General features: G+C 40.1%; 1 protein-coding gene across 6 annotated transcripts in view; it reads left to right on the plus strand.

Moving 5' to 3' along the window:
- The first annotated feature begins 482 nt into the window (after positions 1-482).
- Positions 483-19,119, plus strand: part of ALPK1 (alpha kinase 1) — a 118,730-nt gene continuing 100,093 nt past the window's right edge. For 3 of the 6 annotated variants that reach the window (XR_008716913.1, XM_055587970.1, XM_055587968.1), the window contains exons 1-2: positions 483-672; positions 18,618-18,743. The gene's annotated coding sequence lies outside the window, so the exon portion shown is untranslated. Of the gene's footprint in view, positions 673-2,562; positions 2,653-18,617; positions 18,744-19,119 lie in introns of all 6 variants that reach the window. The other 3 variants (XM_055587971.1, XM_055587972.1, XM_055587973.1) reach the window with 2 other exon arrangements.

Consider the following 19,119-nt stretch of genomic DNA (forward strand, 5'->3'; position numbering starts at 1 on the left):
TTTACCAACCTTTTCTTGTACTTTTGGTATTTTTTGTCAGAATTTGGAGCGCAGATTTATACTGAAGGATGATGTCCTCTATGTGATGCAATTAGACAGTCCTCACTGTTGAATCAAGCAGCCTGACGAGATTTTCTATGAGATAAATTCCAACCTCATTTTTCAACCCCCCAAAAACTTGGTAATATAGATACCTGTCCCTGTGACAAGCTCAGCTGTACACACTAATTCTAAAATGGAGTACTGACTGGAGCCTTAACAAGAATTCCTTTTGATAATAGATCAAAAACAATGTCATGCTCATTTCTTCTAACTGACATTCTCTCAGTGGACTGGCTCTCCATTCTGACTCAATCCAAATAAGGAGTTTTCTTACACTTTCTTAAGACGAAGGAAATTCTCTGTAGCAATACAACTCCCAGAATACCTTTCACTAAAGCAATTCCTAAAGGGGAGTGTCTTATGGCACAGAACTGCTGAAAAGTCCCCGAGCTGAATTACACAATCAAACTCTGAGACAATAACAGGCCATGTTTTTCTTTTAAATTCCTACTTCCTGAAATGGAGGCTGTTTATAAGAAACAGTATATTTCAGGGAACTTGTGCTGTAATTAACTTTTTAAGAGTTAGATTTGCTGGTTTAAAGTGTATTTCCTCTTCCTCGAGATAATGGTGAGTATCAGCCTTTTAATGACAAAAGCGCAGTATACGTGGGTATAAAAGAATAATTTTTAAGGAAGTATTTTCTTAAATTGTGATCCTGTGTCCATCCGGTGGTCTTCTCTACATTTAAATAACTTTGGAGTTTCTAGAACATTTGCACATCTGAAAACTCCCTAGAAAGGGAGGGGGAGTGGGGGGCGGGGAAGGGCCGCCTGTAGTGGTGTTAGGTTATTAGGAAGAGAAGAAAAGAAACGGGTTGTTTTTTTTTTAAGGTTTAAATGATGAAGTCCTCAAGTCCAGAGGCATGCTAGAGCTGCTAGTGAAAATCTGGCTTCATTTATCACTGAATTGAGGTGTTTGATTAAGTAGTTGGGATTACTTATTTGAAAAATTAACCCTGGGACATTTGGCTGGAGTATGTAAGTAGCGATAACAGCAGCTATCACTTTTATGACGGCTTCAATAATTTCTCCAGGAAACAGATAAGGCTGGAGAATTACTCTTCTCATTTGGGAAGAACAGAGAGGAATTCTGCATATAAAGAAGTATTATGTAGAGGGAAAATATCTAGAAAAATTAAAATTCTTTCGTATTTGTATTCCAAAGAGTCTTTTCATTCCAAAGCGTTTTCATTAAAAGCATTTTTCATTAATGCCAATTTTAGCATTTAAAATTAAGGCTCCAAATGACTTTGGAAAGCCACAGATTAAAAACCTTTAGAATTGTTTGGAATTTGCAGGTGGGTGAGTGTGCAAAGAGGCAGGATCAGAAAGGAGGGGACTTCATGTCACAACGTAATGACATCTCTGTAGTGTCCGCATCTATCTGCCTCTTCTTTAGACTTGGTGCAGCTAGTACTCTTATGAGAAACAGTATCCACTTTTGGTTGGCTGATACTTTATTGTTATAAACATTTTTAATTCCTCACTTGGAATCACTTGCTGTACAAGTCTATACTGATGTTTCAGCACGGTCTCCACATTCTTTTGTTTCTCCTCTTTCTTCCCTGCGAACTAAAAAGAGCAATAGTAGTCGTACCGAGAAGCTGTGTTCCCCTAGGTCTGATTGGTGTGTCAACAGATTATGTGACTGTATGGTATGCGCTATTTGGGGTAGGGGTGGGTGTAAGTTAATTTACCACTTGGAAGACACACAGACCTAAACAATTGTCAAACCAAGTCTTTCTATCCGCTTTATATCCAAAAAAATTTGTCTCTCTTCGCATCTCTTCTGTCCAAATTCTATCAACCTGTAGCCTCAAGGAAACAAAAGACTTTGAATTATTCTAGCAATAATTTACTTTCTACTTCAAATGTCTTTTTGAGCCTGAGATGAATTCTTCAATTCTTCCCCCAGCAAGACACCAGAATTTTATACTCATCTACTTGCACGAGTAGGGAGACAATAAATATATATAAATATTTTTTGAAGTTGAAGAAGCCATATGTAAATTATGATAGACATTATAAAATCCCACACAAAATAATACTGTGTAATGAGCGCACCTGACTTGTTAAGCTGTAACAGTCTCCCTTCAAGTGCTGTGTGATTTAAGCTTGGGTTTAGAAGCTGGAATTTTTATTAAGAGTAAATGTGTGCATTTCAAGATATTTCTGAAATTCCATGGCTTCTCCCATTCCAAAAGAATTTCACTGACCCTTTTCCCAGAACACAGCACATACACTGCTTTTCCTGTCCTTTAATCTATTTCAGAAAATGATGGCTCTTCAAAATAAAATGTTCATTGGAAATGCTTTTATTTCCTGAGTTTTAAGTGTCTAGCTTGAAGAACTTTAACAGGACTGTACATTCAAACTTTTGGTGTAAACTAATTCCATATTTATTTTTATTGTATTTGCTACCTCTCTCTATACTCCGTCCTTTGTTATTGACGCGCAGGCGTGCTCAGTTGCTAAGTCGTGTCCGAGTCTTTGGTGACTCCATGGACTGTGTAGCCCACCAGGTTCCTCTGTCAATGGAATTTTCCAGGTAAGAATACTGGAGAGGGTTGCCATTTCCTCCTCCAGGGGATCTTCTCAACCCAGGGATGAAACTCTCTTCTCCTGCATCTCCTGCATTGGCAGGCAGATTCTTTACCACTGAGCCACCTTCTTATTGACAGTGACATCTATTTTTGCCATGTTGCTTTGCAAATCACAGCGAAGATGTTGTGATTTCCTTTGTTTCTAGAGTTCTATGGGACAGACAGATTTAAAAGTAAGAATATTATCTGATGCTGTCTTTCTTCTATGGCTGAAAAACAGAAAGAGATGATCACAGCTTAAATATCAGTTGCATATTCATTTAACTTGCCCAAAGTATGGTATACAAACCACCAATTTTAGGTGACACATATCCCTACTTTGAAACTTTGAGTTGTGCTTAGTTCAAGGTACTTGAAAATGTAATTAGCTTTTAAAATCTATAATTTCATGGATATTATTGCTCAGGAAGATGTTAAGTAAAAATAAATTTACTATTGATTTTAAGGAAATGATTAAATAAAAACTATTACAGGTAATACGCAGATATAGTAAAGATTGTGAAGGTGGCATGTACCTGACTAAAGTTCTGGAGATACTGCCCTAACATGTTTGAGAAGTGGGTATTTTCTGAACCAGTGAAGTATCTTTGAACTTCACTGGTCCTTGGTAACAGATTTCAATGTTAACACAATCTCCTGAACTGCCTAATTATAGATGTACAAAATATAGATAGATAAAGAAATGCTTTATCAAACTTTTATCAGATCTGCAGCCCTCACCACTTGTCATAAAATTGAAGAGATGCAGAATCTAGCTAATAGTTTTTGAAATAAGAATCATAGAGAGGATGAATTACCCAGAGTAAGGACTATGGCTCCATTCTGCCTGTTTCACTGAGACACCATTAACTCTGAAATTGGGGTGGGGTTGGGGCTGGAGGGTAGGAGTTGGGGAGGACATGATAAACATCTTGCAGGTCCAGGGCCATTAACATATCATGGTATGTGCCAGTGACCATTAAAACAGTCATACTGGCAATTTTAAGGGATTCATTCTAGGGAGGAAATAATTCTAAGTCCCATGGAGAACATGTAGCTGCTATGCTAGCAGACCAGGCTGACACTGATCCTGTTACTTGCTGCTGAATTTTGAGAGATGTGAAATAGTATTGTAGAATCACAGAGTTGGAAAGGACTATACAGTCCTTAGCAAACCCTCCTAATTCAATATTGTTTCTTTTCCTAACATTCTTTTTTATATTTTATTTTTAAATAGATTTTTAAAAAGAATACATAAAATTGTTTTATGCTAGAGTGTAATTTACAATGTTGTGTTGGTCTCAGGTGTACAGCAAAGTGATTCCATTATACGTATATTATATATATATGTATATATATTCTTTTTCAGATTCTTTTCCCATCTAGGTCATTACAGAGTATTCAGTAGAGTTCCCTGTGCTATACAGGGGGTCTTTGTTGATTATCTATTTTATATATACTAGTGTGTATATGTTAATCCCAATCTCCTAATTTATCCCCCACCACTCCACCTTTCCCCTTTGGTAACTTTAAGTTTGTTTTGGAAGTCTGTGAGTCTGTTTCCGTTTCATAAATAAGTACTTTTGTATCTTTTTTTTAGATATCACATATAAGTAATGTCATACGATTTTTATCTTTCTTTGTCTAACTTACTTTACTTAGCATGATAATCTCTAAAACTCCCCCAGTTTTAAAGGTGAGGAAATTGAGGTCTAGCAGGGAAAGGTGACTTGCCTAAATTCACACAACTAGTTTGTGACACAGACAGAATTAGAACCAGATCTCCTAATGTGTGATGAAGGGAAAGCGACTGGGAGGAGAGGACTACTGTGTAGCTAGGATTCAACATGAAGTGAACAGATCCCAGAGTTCAGGAATTCACAAACAGGCAGTATCTAAAGGTCTGATAAACCAAGGAAACATGTCTCCCACTCACCATAACTGACATTCAATCTGTTCACCACTGCTAAATTAATAAATAATAATACGTGCTCTGTTGCTTCAGGCGCGTCCGACCCTTTGCAACTCCATGGACTGTAGCCCGCCAGGCTCCTCAGTCCATGGGATTCTCCAGGCAAGAATACTGGAGTGGGTTGCCATGCCCTCCTGCAGGGGATCTTTCCAACCCAGGATTTGAACCCATATCTCCTGAATCTCCTGCATTTCAGGTCAATTCTTTACCACTGAGCCACCAGGGAAGCCCCTGTAAACAATAATATAAATGTTTATTATTCAGGCTTCCCGGATGGCTCAGGGATAAAGAATCCATCTACAGTGCAGGAGATTAGGAGTTACAGTTTCAATACCTGGGTCAGGAAGACCCCCTAGAGAAGCAAATGACAAACCACTCCAGTATTCTTGCCTGGAAAATCCGATGGACAGAGAAGCCTGGTGGGCTTACAGTCCACGGGGGTCGCAAAAGAGTTGGACATGACTAAGTATGCACACATTCATTATTTATTAATGCATATTTATTAAGCATATTCTGTGCAGTAGCCCCTCCCCCCCACACCGCTTATCTTTGGTTTTGCTTTTCATGGTTTTAGTTACTCTTGATCCAGAAATATTAAATGAAAAAATTCAGAAATTCCTAAATTTTATTTTTTTAATTCTTTTTCATCTAAAAAAGAAAACTTTTTAGCTGTGCTGGGTCTTCATTGCTGAGCGGGCTTTTCTCTAGTTGCTGGGGGTGGAGGAGCTACTCTTCTCACTGCATTGTCTTGCACCGGCTCTAGGAGTGTGGGCTTCAGTAGCTGCAGCTCGTGAGCTCAGTATTTGCAGCTCCTAGGCTCTGGAACACAGGCTCAACAGTTGTGGTGCCTGGGCTTAGTTGCTCCTCAGCATGAGGAATTTTCTCAGGGAAGGGATCAAATGTGTGTCTCCTGCAGCAGATTTTTTACAACTGAGCCACCAGGTGCTTGCTTAGTTGCTTCAGTTATGTCTGCTGCTACTGCTAAGTCACTTCAGTCGTGTCCGACTCTGCAACCCCATAGACGGCAACCCACCAGGCTCCCCCGTCCCTGGGATTCTCCAGGCAAGAACACTGGAGTGGGTTGTCATTTCCTTCTCCGATGCATGAAAGTGAAAAGTGAAAGTGAAGTCGCTCAGTCGTGTCCGACTCTTCGCGACCCCATGGACTGCAGCCTACCAGGCTCCTCCATCCCTGGGATTTTCCAGGCAAGAGTACTGGAGTGGGTTGCCATTGCCTTCTCCTCAGTCATGTCTAACTCTTTGCAACGTTATGGACTGTACCTCCCAGGCTCCTCTGTCCATGGGATTCTCCAGGCAAGAACACTGGAACGAGTTGCCATGATCTCCTCCAGGGAACTCTTCCCAACCCAGGGATGGAACACATGTCTCTTATGTCTCCTGCACTGGCAGGCCAGTTCTTTACCTTTGACACCACCGGGACGCCCCCAAAATATGAAATTACCTTCCCTTTTGAGTAGCGTGATGAAATCCCGTGCTCTCTGGCCCACGCATGAATCTCGTGATTTGAGTGTTTGTGGAGCCTTGCCCACTGTTAGTCACCTAGCGGCCGTCTTGGTTATCCAGCACACCATCACAGCATTTTGAGTCAGCCTTGTTCTACTTCATAATGGCCCTGAAGAGCCAGAGTAGTGACATTGGCAATTCAGGTACGCCAAAGAGATCTCATACAGTGCTTCCTCTAAGTGAAAAGATGAAAGTCCTTGACTTCATAAGGAAAGGAAAAATGTATGCTGAATTTGCTAAGATCTACTGTAAGGACAAGTCTTCTATTCATGAAATTGTGAAGAAAGAAAATAAAATTTGTGCTAGTTTGGCTGCCACACCTCAAATTGCAAATGTTTTGACCATAGTTTGTGATTAATATGGAGTTAAAATAGAAAGGCATTAAATTTATGCAAAAAGTTATTTTGAGAGAGAAACAAAGAGAGACCACATTCGTGTAACTTCTTTTATAGTATATTGTTACAATTGTTCTCTTTTATTATTAGTTATTGTTATTCTTCTGCTGTGCCTAATTTATAAATTAAACTTCATCTTAGATATGTATGTAGGGTGTATATATAGGATTTGATACTGTCAACCAAATTGAATTCACAATAAAGTTAAGAAGAAAACATTGTTAGCATTGAAAAAAGGAAAAACTTGATCTTTGCATTCCCACCTTTGAGGTCTGGTTAATGTATTGGGCTTCCCAGGTGGCTCTAGTGATAAAGAACCTGCCTGCCAACGCAAGAGACATAAGAGATGCAGATTCGATCCCTGGGGTGGGAAGATCCCCTGGAGGAGGGCATGACAACCCATTCAAGTATTCTTGCCTGGAGAATCCTGAGAATCCCATGGACAGGGGGGCCTTTATAATGCAGATGAACATTGCAGACTAAACGGGGAGGGAGAAGGCCCAAATGGAGAGAGAATTTTACGCTTAACTTTTCTTGTCTTCCTTTAACATATAAATTTTATCCCATCAATTCTATCCGTGGTTTCAGGCATCCACTGGGGTGTCTTAGAAACAATCTCCTGTGGATACAGGGAGACTGCTGTATGTCAGTCTTATTGCTACAAGGCTTATATACATTTATTTTATTTAATACTCACTACAGTTTGTGAGACGGGTACTATTATTCATCATATTTACTTAATAAATGGTAATAATTATTATTGCCACCTCTTTGCTATGCTGTTAACATCGCTCCATTACTCTGCCTCATGCAATACACTTCCTCTACCTCGAATTCCAACCATTTACTAGAACTCTGCCAATTGTCTCTCGATATCCCTTCTGAGTAAGATGACACACGTGCCAAACCAGACCTTCCCCAGTACCTGCAACTGTGTCTGTCCTTCACTTGCCTTCCTGACTTGAACAAATAACTCCAAAGGAGGTTCTGGCCTTACCCCAGGCTCCTGCAACCTGCTATTAAGTGAACATGCCTGCCACATACACAGTAGGAGAGATCTTTTCTTAGGAACACTTTGATAAAAGTTAACAGTTACTACTGAGGTTTGGGATTAATCATCTGTGTTAGGTGGGATGTGGGGGCAGGCAAAGTGGTGAGAAGTCTAGTTCTGAAGTAAGGCTGACAGAGAAACAAGAGATAACACATGCAGAAACTGCCCCTAAGTTAACCATAGGATATGAGTGAAAGAGAGGAAGGCAACGGCAAGCCGCTCCAGTACTCTTGCTTGGAAAATCCCATGGGCGGAGGAGCCTGGTGGGCTGCAGTCCACGGGGTCACTAAGAGTCGGACACGACTGAGCGACTTCACTTTCACTTTTCACTTTCATGCATTGGAGAAGGAAATGGCAACCCACTCCAGTATTCTTGCCTGGAGAATCCCAGGGACAGGGGAGCCTGGTGGGCTGCCGTCTATGGGGTTGCACAGAGTAGGACACTACTGAAGCGACTTAGCAGCAGCAGCAGCAGCATGAGTGAAAGAAGCACCCCCAAAATATGTATGGAGTCACAATGTTTAGTTAAATCACTTCTGAATGTATCTAGGCATCACAGTTGAGAGACAAATAACAGACTGCTTGATTATGGTCAAAGAATACTTAAATTTTGGGAACTTACAGTTTTTAAAACTTCATCGTAAATATTATAACTATGCATAGAAATAATGCTATAAACTATAATGCTTATTTCTTAGTGCGACCATGGGTAATTCTTTTCTTTTTTACCATATTTTTTCTCCAAACTTTCTACAGTAACACTGTTTTGCTCTCATAATAATAAAATGTTTCAAAATTCTAGAGTCTTAAAAAATGTATCAGAAATAACTGTGGTACAACCTTAACACCGTTTATAATTTAAATACTTCTTGATCATGGCTTCTGGGAAGCATCTGGTAGGCTGGTAATAACTCTCATTTGCAAGCTAGTAGCCACCATGTGTGAAAAGGGAAGTTAGAGTGAAAGAAAAGCATTGCTTATTCAGCAGATTTCAGAAGTTCCGCAGCATCTTAACACCATAGTTCCCACAAGTCACAGTTATCAGAGGAAAAACTTCTTAGACTGAAGCTGCACACATACAAAGAAAAAGACTCAGTGGACATGAGGGAACCAAGGAGTTCCCCTGGCCAAATTTTCTCCAAAGATGTATCCCTTCCAATCACCCCATCTGCTTCCACTCAGCCTCTTCTGAACACACAGTTCTTCTAAGAGCTGGCCTTTCATTTCACTGTCCTGGAAATGGGGAGTCATTAGCTGAGGCAGATCAGGATTTCAATGTGGACATTTTTGAAAATGTGATGCTTATTGAATATCCAAGTGCACATAATCAAACAAACAGTTGAAAATATGCTTCTGTAAAATTCAAGAGAGAAGTTTGAATGGGAGAGAGGAAACAGATGATTTTCAACCAGTACATGTTATTTAAAGTATTAATCACTCAGTCGTGTCCAACTCTTTGTGACCTTGTGGACTGTAGCCCACCAGGCTCCTCTGTCCATGGAATTCTCCAGGCAAGGATACTGGAACGGGTAGGCATTCTCTTCTCCAGGGGATCTTCCCCACATGGGGATTGAACCCATGTCTCCTGCATTGCAGGCAGATTTTCCATCTGAGCCACCAGGGAAGCACATGTTATTTAAAACCATAAACTAAATGAAATCACCAAAGAGTGGGTTTAGATGGAGAAAGCAGGAGGACCAGAGACTGAGCCTTTGCACAGTCCAACCGGATGGGATTTATGAGAGGAAGAGAACCAGTCAAAAGGCCATGAAGGAGTGACCCGTAATGTTGGAGGAAAGACAAAAGACTGTGGTGTCCTGGAGGGCGGTAGAGGAGGCAGGGTCTGCATCACATGCTGTTGGTGTGTTGACTAAGATGAGGAATGAGAGTGGACCACTGGATTTAGGTATGTAGAGTTTATCAGTGACTTTGATCAAGACATTTTCAGTAGAGTGATGGAACAAAAGTCTGATTGGAGTAATAGTTGTCTTCCTGTGTAATCGAAAGTGAGGAAGAGTGATGACCAATTGTAACTTCTCTACTCTCTTGGGGGACAAAGGAACATGAGTTTCCTCTGTCCCCTTTTCTGGATGTTTCAGATAGCAAGCATGCAGCAATGCCTATGATGCAATGCAGGAAATAAAAACTTAGAGACTATTTCTTACTGTGTTCGTTCAAAGGCCTCTGCATTTAAAAATTTTTTTTAACTAGGAGGTTCTTCTAAACCAGAAATGGATTGAAATCTAATAAACACAGATTTGGGGTAAGTTTTCATATGAAACTTTTGAATTCTTTTTTTCCTAGTGCTATAACTCTATATAGTCACTGTAGAGGCAAAAGCTCAATATTTTGGTGTATTTCCTTCTGATTAATTTTTTATGTTTCCTTTATTTTTTAATTGGTGGAAAATTGCTTTACAATTTTGTACAGCAGTGTGAATCAGTCATAATTATATGTATATCCCTTCTCTCCTTAGCCCCCTGCACTTCCGCCCATCCCACCCCTCTGGGTCATCACAGAAAGCCAGGTTGGGTTCCTGGCCTACTGACTATTTTTAAATTGTTTGCGTGAATTGTGGTAAAATGCACATCAAGTTTACTTTTATAACTATTTTTAATGTACACATTTAAGTGGTATTAATTTACATTCACATTGTTGTGCTACCATTATTCCCATCCATCCACTGAATTCTTTTCACCTTGTACAGTCAAACAATCACTTTTCATTCTCCCCTCCACCCAGCCCTGGCAAGCATCATTCTACTTTCTGTCTCTATGAATTTAACAATTCTAGGTACCTTGTGTGAGTAGAATTGTTCTCTTGTGACTTGCTTATTTCACTTAGTATGATGTTCTCAAGTTTATCTTATTGTAGCTGTTATCAGAATTTCCCTTTTAAGGCTGAATAGTATTCCATCATATGTATATACCACATTTCTCGTATCCATTTATCTGTCAATGGATATATAGGTTGCTTACATCTTTTTTGGCTATTGTGAATAGTGCTGTTATTAACATGGTGCACGGATATCTCTTCAAGTCTCTGCTTTCAGTTATTTTGGGTATGTACTTGGAAGTGGGATTGCTGGATCATATGATTTTTCTACATTTTAATTTTTTTGAAGAACCATCATGCTGTTTGCCATAGCAGCTCTACCATTTTGTATTCCCACCAACAGTGTGCTAAGGTTCCAACTTCTCCACATCGTGGCCAACACTTTTTCTGTTCCTGTTTTTTTTTTTTTCATAGTAGCCATTCTAATGGGTGTGAGGCAGCATCTCATTTCAATTTTAATATTCATTCCTTTATGGTTAGTACTGGAGAGCTTATTCATTTCCTCAATGGTTAGTAACAGGGAGCTTCTCTTTTCCTATGCTTATTGAGCTTCTCTTTTCCTATGCTCGTTGGCCATTTGTACATCTTCTTTGGAGAAATGTTGAAGTCCCTTGACTAATTTTTCAATTGGATTGTTTGTGTTGTTGGGTAGTAAGAATTCCTTGTATATTCTGGATATAAACTCCTTATCAGCTATATGACTTGCAAATGCCTGCCCCATTCCATGGGTTTCCTTTTCACTCTGTTTACTGTGTCCTTTGATGCACAAAAGTTTTTAAATTTTGATGTAGTCCAATTTTTCTAAAAATGGCAGCCCCCCAGTTTTATTCTTCTTTTTAAAGATTGTTTTGATTATTTAGGGTCCCTTGAGATTTTGTATGAATTTTAGGGTGTATTTTTGCTATTTCTGGAAAAAAAATCAATGATCCTCAGTGACTTTTTAAAATATAATTGCTATCATGTGGTATGAACTAATTTATATTCTATTTTTTCTTACTTAACATTATAATATAGTTATTCCATTAAAATATAAACACTAGTTCATTTTATTGAAACACCTCACAGACATACTTTACAATGACTACATGAAAGAAAATAAATAAATGGAAGTATCCCCAAAAGATTAGAAAATATTTATGCTTCAAATTGTGTGACCCTTTATGCTTTGGATACTAGAATCATAAAAATGATAAAAATTTTATTTGAGCCATGTCAGAGTATTAAGATGCAATATTTACACTAAGTGAGTAGGAAGGAATGACAAGCAATTGTATTAGTTTAAAAGCCTGTTAAAATATGTATTTATATCACTTTTGACCAAATACAACTCTGGAATTCATTTATTTGCTCAGGAAACATTACTGAGTCTCTGTAGTTTTTGAAGCCTTGGAAACCTAGATTTAAATTGGATATGGTCTGGAGAATTCCATGGACTGTATAGTCCATGGGGTCACAAAGGAAATGACACGACTGAGTGACTTTCACTTTCACTTTCACCCTCAGGGAAAGGGAATAAATACTAAAAGTTCATGCAAATCTCGAATGTGTCATAAGCAGTGCAAAATCTTAGTTTCCCAACCAGGGCCGGAAACTGCGCTCCCTGCAGTGGAACCACAGAGCCTTAACCCTTGGACTGCCAGGAAAGTTCCTCGCTTTCTCTTTTAATCTTTGCATTAAACCTATGGGGAAGTGGTGTTAGCCTCATTTGGTGGGGGGGGGGGTGGGGGGGGGGAAATTTTCATTTTAGAAAAGCAGATGATGAAATAGAAAAATTGGGGCATTCGCTGGCAGTCCAGTGGTTAGGACTCTGCTTTCACTGATGAGGGCACAGGTTCAATCCCTGGCCAGGAAAGTAAGATCCCCTGTAAGCTGTGTGACACAGCCAATAGATAAAAAACATAAAATAATTTAACAATAAGGTCCTACGGTATAGCACAGGGAACTGTGTTTAATACCTTGTGATAAACCATAATGGAAAACAATATGAAAAAAAAAGAATATATGTGCCTAACTCAGTCACTTTACTAAACAAAAGAAATTGGCACAATATTGTAAATCAACTATACTTCAATTTTAAAATTAAAAATGAGCTGAGTTACCCATCGAAGGTGACAGGAAGAGTGAGTGGCAGGACTACAAGCTCAGGGTTGTCTACCTCCAGCTCATGCCCTTTTCACTCTCCCAGGCTGCCTTTCAGTGAGTATGACCTGAAAGGAGGCTGGAGTATATACAACTAATTTATATGAACAAAAAACTGTGATGGCAATTACGTACGCCAGGTAAGAGTCAAGAAAGGTTTTAGAGAGGTGGCACTATAAAACTCAAAAACTGAAGATTTCAGTAAAGATGGGGAGAACAGCTTTCGTCCATTCATTCATTCATCTATTCACAAACCTGCACTGAGCTTCCCCTGTGTGTTCGTCACAGAGCGAGCTCCAGCTGCGCGCTGGAGATTCAAAAGAGAAGCAGGGAGACACTGGCTACTCTCAGGACTCAGTCTCTTTGCAGATGATTAAGTAACCCATATATAACAGAGCCTTGGACCAAGCTCTGCCACAGAGTCAAAAACAACAGAGTGCTGTGGGATGCTACTCCAGGACGCCAAGGGCAAGTGCTCAAGGGCAGAAACTATGCTGCATTGCTTGCAGAGCTGAGCAAGGCAGGCTGGACTCTCCCTGCCAAGATCGGAGGCCTAGACTTCATCCCACAGGCAACAGAAAGCCAGCAGACATTTTTAAGTAGAGAAGCGACACTGTTCTGTTTTTAAGAAGCTATCTGGCAGTCTGTGAAGGGTAGAGTGTGGAAACAGAGAGAGACAGATAACAGGAAAACCAGTGTAGAGGCTGACAGTATGAACTGGAGAGGACCTGTACCGGCAGCAGCAGGAGAGACAGTGGAGACCACATTTATGGGAAGTTTGTCATCGTCGACTGTAGGATGTGTAGTGAGAATAAGGTAGGAGTCAAGACAAGAGCGTGAACAAAGGCTTCAGTTCATGTGTATGTTCAGAACCACTACATTATTTGCTAGTGAAGGACCTCTGGAGCATTTCATAAACAGATAATACTCTTTTAATTATCAGTATTTCTTTCATGTATTTAGTTACTCTAAAATACCCTAATAGTTTAATAGATCTTATTTCCTCTCAAGCCATTTAAACATGCCTTGCAATGCTAATGAGTCCCTCAGTCGTGTCCGATTCTTTGCAACACCATGGACTATAGTCCATGGAATCCTCCGGGCCAGAATACTGGAGTGGGTAGCCTTTCCCTTCTCCAGGGGATCTTCCCAACCCAGGGATCGAATCCAGGTCTCCTACATTGCAGGTGGATTCTTTACCAGCTGAGCCACAAGGGAAGCCCTTGTTAGCAAACTCTTTCTCCATAGCACAAGTGTAATTTTTATTGTTGTTACAGTGGAATATCATAGAGATGAAACAATGGATTATTTTTTCTATATTGAAATTCAAAACAATTAATGGATTTTTACTGAAACAGAGTTAAAAAAAGATTGTTGGTTAGGTAAATGGTATGTGTCACTATTTTAATGTTTCAAAAAAGTTTTCCAGTTTCTTACACCATGACTAAGTCTTGTAATTTATTTATAACTTTTTTGTTTTACGGAGTGCCACATTTGTTTTCATTCACAAGTAAAAATATGCATGCGTGCTCAGTCACTAAGTCATGTCCAACTCTTTGCCATCCTGCTAACTGTACCTGTCCAGGCTCCTCTGTCCATGGGATTTCCCAGGCAAGAATAGTGGAGTGGATTGCCCTTTCCTTCTCCAAGGGATCTTCCCCACCCAGGAGCTGCATCTGTGTCTCCTGCATTGCAGGTGGACTCTTTACCCCTGAGCCCCCAGGGAAGCCCAAGTAAAAATGAACATCTATTAATATTATCTCATGCATTGGAGAAGGAAATGGCAACCCACTCCAGTGTTCTTGCCTGGAGAATCCCAGGGATGGGGGAGCCTGGTGGGCTGCCGTCTATGGGGTCGCACAGAGTCGGACACGACTGAAGCGACTTAGCAGCAGCAGCGGTATATGCCTAAGCTGTTATGTGCCACCAGAAGAGGGCAGCAGTGAGGCACCATAAAGAACAATATTTACAAATTGTTCAATTGCAGATAGTTAAAGACCATGATTTGAATGAATGGATACTTTCCTTCTGACTAACATCCTAATTAACTGGCTTATTTTCTGAGCTAGAGACTATGACATAAACATTGCTACAGAAATTTCAGAGAATCTGAAGATGATCTCATAATGCAATGCAATGAGAAATTTATGGAAATTTCTATTAAAACTTATAGAGGATTAACACTAAGAAATACTCTGAAAATTTTACATCAGTTTGAAAGGAAGAGATTGGAGGAAGAGTTAAAAGCAAGCATGTTGTTTCTTGTCATTTCAACAGTGTATGCAGAGAATGTAATAGTTAACAGAGACAATAAAAGGCATCTTATCCTCTTTGAACATTACAGATATTCATGAAATAAAAAGAAACATTTTCAGTTGATCATATATGCAGTAAGCAATGAGTAGCATTAATCAACTAACAGAGGCTGCCCGTATTTAGCCAGTATCTTCTTTTAGAAACATTTAACAACCACAACTTTTACAATTGAACTAGAGTTGATTTACAGTGTTGTGCTAATTTCTGCTGTACAGCAAAGTGATTCAGTTATACATATATATCCAGATATATGTCCATTCTTTTTTAAAAAATATATGCTTTTCTATTATGGCTTATCACAAGATATTGAATGTAGTTCTCTATGCTACGCAGTAGGTCCTTGTTATCTATCCATCTAAATGTAATAGTTTGCATCGGCTAACCCCAGAATCCCACTCCATCCCTCCACACACCTCCTTCCCCTTGGCAATCACGCATCAGCAAGTATTTTTTGAACACATTTATGTGCTAGGAATTGTTTTAGGTGTTGAATATTCCAGGTTATAGTACAGAACAGAACAGGCACATTCCCTGACTTGTTGAAGGGTATAATATAGTGGGAAGGAGAGACTTTAAACAAAACCTCAAAATTAATTCATTAGTTATAGGTGAGAGAAAAAACGGAAAGCAGTCTACCACAGGGCCATAAATAAATTAGTTTGGGCTCAACCCCCAAATTGGAAAGTAAATAAAATTTTTAAAAGGACTCAAGAACAACTTCTCTGAAGTTCTTAACATCCATTTATATTATCCTTGTGTTTTAACAATACATAGAGTGGATAAGGTGAAATTTACAGATGTGTGAAAACAACTTTGCAGAAGAGTATTTGGGTAGTTGATAAGCAGCAATAAAACACTTTGCTAATTTGAAGTGTTATAAAATGCCCCGAGCCTCCCTGACCACCTCAGTCAACTCACCAGTCATCAGGCTAGCCTGAGCTGCCGCTGAGACTCTGTCCTCTCTTGATCCACTCTAAACTACAGATCCCTATCAAACCTGAAAAACAGGTGTGTGAATATAATCCCCCCTCTTCTTTTTCATTCGTCTTCATTGGCAGTTTTCCCAGGCTGTGAGTCCACTTCTAGACTCTCTAGCTTCCCTGTGAGTCTAGACCCCTTGGTTAAATAAGGTGATCTAATTTTCTACGAGCACTATAGACTTGCCTCCATTGTATACACTTCCCAGACCCGGGTTCGCTCAGCTCTCTAGGCCTGAGCTAATACAGTGCCCCAGCTGACTCTGATGGGATCCATTATGATGAGCCATAGCTGAGCTCTGAGAGATGCTTATCGATTCTTTTCTTCATCCTTAATTGTCTTTTCAATTCTCCACAGCACTTGTTTCAATCCAGGTTCTCTCTTTTCAAGCTGAATTTACACCTGCCAAATTTCCTTGTATCTGACTCATAAGTTACCAGATTATACATGGAGAATGCTCAGATTTTCTCTGAATCATTAGCCATTTGTTTCTCCTTCCATTCTGTCTCAGAAAAACAATATTCTACCTTGTATTCAAGGCTACCCCTTCTGTGTTAAAGTGACATCATTTTACCTACTTTGTGACTTGTCTCATTATTCCTTGTCCCTTTCTTTCATTTCTCTTTTTTTAAAAATTTGCCTTCTGACATCTTTTCCTTAGCCTACACACATATTCAAATTGAATGACTCTTTATGAAATACTCATTTCCTTTGAGACTATATTCAATCTTTTCCCTTCTCTTAACAGCAACACTTCTCAAAATAGTAGTCTATATTTAAGTCTACATTCATCTCTTTCACTTTCCTGTTTGACACTCATCCATCAACTTCTGTCCTCCTCTGAAACCTCTATTTACAGAATCAATGGGAATTTCCCAATCACCCAATCTAGTTGCCTCTTCTTCATGGGAAATAGATGGGGAAACAGTGGAAACAGTATCAGACTTTATTGTTTGGGGCTCCAAAATCACTGTAGATGGTGACCACAGCCATGAAATTAAAAGACGCTTGCTTACTCCTTGGAAGGAAAGTTATGTCCAACCTAGATGGCATATTCAAAAGCAGAGACGTTACTTTGCCAACAAAGGTCCATCTAGTCAAGGCTATGGTTTTTCCAGTGGTCATGTATGGATGTGAGAGTTGGACTGTGAAGAAAGCTGAGCGCTGAAGAATTGATGCTTTTGAACTGTGGTGTTAGAGAAGATTCTTGAGAGTCCCTTGGACTACAAGGAGATCCAACCAGTCCATCCTAAAGGAGATCAGTCCTGGGTGTTCATTGGAAGGACTGATGTTGAAGCTGAAACTCCAATACTTTGGCCACCTCATGCAAAGAGTTGACTCGTTGGAAAGACTCCGATGCTGGGAGGGATTGGGGGCAGGAGGAGAAGGGGACGACAGAGGATGAGATGGCTGGATGGCATCACCGACTCAATGGACATGAGTTTGGGTAAACTCCAGGAGATGGTGATGGACAGGGAGGCCTGGCGTGCTGCAATTCATGGGGTCACAAAGAGTCAGACACGACTGAGCGACTGAACTGAACTGTGTCACTCCCTGGGGCTTCCTGTAGGACTTGTTACACAGTATCATGTCTCCACAGTCTCCTGGTTCTCACACTTGGCTGGCTACTTCTCTTACAGGCTACTGTTTTACTGCTTGGCTCCTGGAAGTCTAGAAGTCCATGTCCTCTGCATACCCTACCTTTGCCTCCTTTATTCTCTTGTAAAGGCTTCAAGTATTGCTCCTTATTCCCAAATGTATCTCCTGTTCTAATCTCTCTCCTGAGTTTAACTCACATTTCCCACCTCTTGTAGAGAACACGGTTTCTCTGCGAGCTTTCATGGGCACTTCAAACAGAACTCGTCTGAACTTACTGTCTCTCAGTGGCGTCCAGGCACCCTGAACCAGCTGCTGACTCCAGTTAGGATCTGCAAGATCATTTTGCCCTTTGCTCTTGCTGCGTCCCTATCCCACACTACCTGTCTGCAATGCATCTCCTCACACCATTTCCCTTGTCTCCTACACCCTGCCTCTCCCCCATTTTCCCACTTGTTAGAGTTGCCATCCTTCAATGTTTGACTCTTGTTTCACCTTCTGAATAAATAATAACTGAACTAAATCTCCTCTTCCCTATTCTTCACCCACTCTTTGCTTAGAGTTCAGCTGTATCTGACCATACTCAGTCTTGTATTTGAGATACACCTTTGTGCTTGCTGTCTCTATCAAAGCTGGAGCCCTGAAAGTATGGGACTGTGTCTTATTCACCTTTATATCTCTACTGCAAACCACGACACATAGCAGAAACCCCAAACATTTTGGTTAGTTTGTATTGTTGGAAGAAAAGTACCACAGATCTTAATTTTTAAGAATTGTTTCTTTTGAAGAGCACAGTTTGTAATATGTAGGCTACAAATTTGAACAAATGTATTGAATAAAGTTGACATTTTTGCCTTTATCCTACTTTAGTTAACACAGATTTTTCGGCAATTCTACTCTGTGAGAGGCTTGTTTAAGGGCGATGAAATTCTTGGAAATCAAGATTGAGTCTCGGGATCTGGGATTTTATTTTACTTTCCTTAAGTTAGTACGTTAGCCTGCTACTTCTCCACGGATGCTGACTGAAGACGTGAGACTCTTAGGTCAAAGGCAAAGGACTTCACTACTCAGAGCACAGCATGTAGTATGACCATCATATTGACATCAGTTCCTCATGTCTTCCTAGGTCGAAGGAGTGATACTGAGCAGTTCAGGTGGATGTTGGTGGGTTTGTGTTGCGGCCAAGTAACACTGAGTTTGAGGAATCCTCTTTGGCCCAGAGGGAGACATTACGTCATTCCTCACATTTGCTGTAAGTACAACCTGATAGATAGCCCAGAAAGGAGAGATTGGTCAGGCATTCATAACACACCCAGAGTCTGCCTGCAATGCAGGAGACCCGGGTTCAATCCTGGATTGGGAAGAACCCTGGAAAAGGAATTGGCAACCCGCTCCAGTATTCTTGCCTGGAGAATGCTACAGACAGAGGAGCCTAGTGGGCTACAGTCCATGGGGTCGAAAAGAGTCGGACAAGACTGAGCAAATAACACTTTATCCCCTGAGAAAACAGTTCTAGATTTTAAACCTGATGAGAAGAAAAAAAAAAAAATCAGAGGGTTAATGAGAATAAGACTTAGTAGTCTACCTGGTTTTATAACAAATAAAATTTCTAAACACTTTACCTCATG

This window comes from Bubalus kerabau, chromosome 7 (assembly GCF_029407905.1).
Source record: "Bubalus kerabau isolate K-KA32 ecotype Philippines breed swamp buffalo chromosome 7, PCC_UOA_SB_1v2, whole genome shotgun sequence".
Taxonomy (NCBI): Eukaryota; Metazoa; Chordata; class Mammalia; order Artiodactyla; family Bovidae; genus Bubalus; species Bubalus kerabau.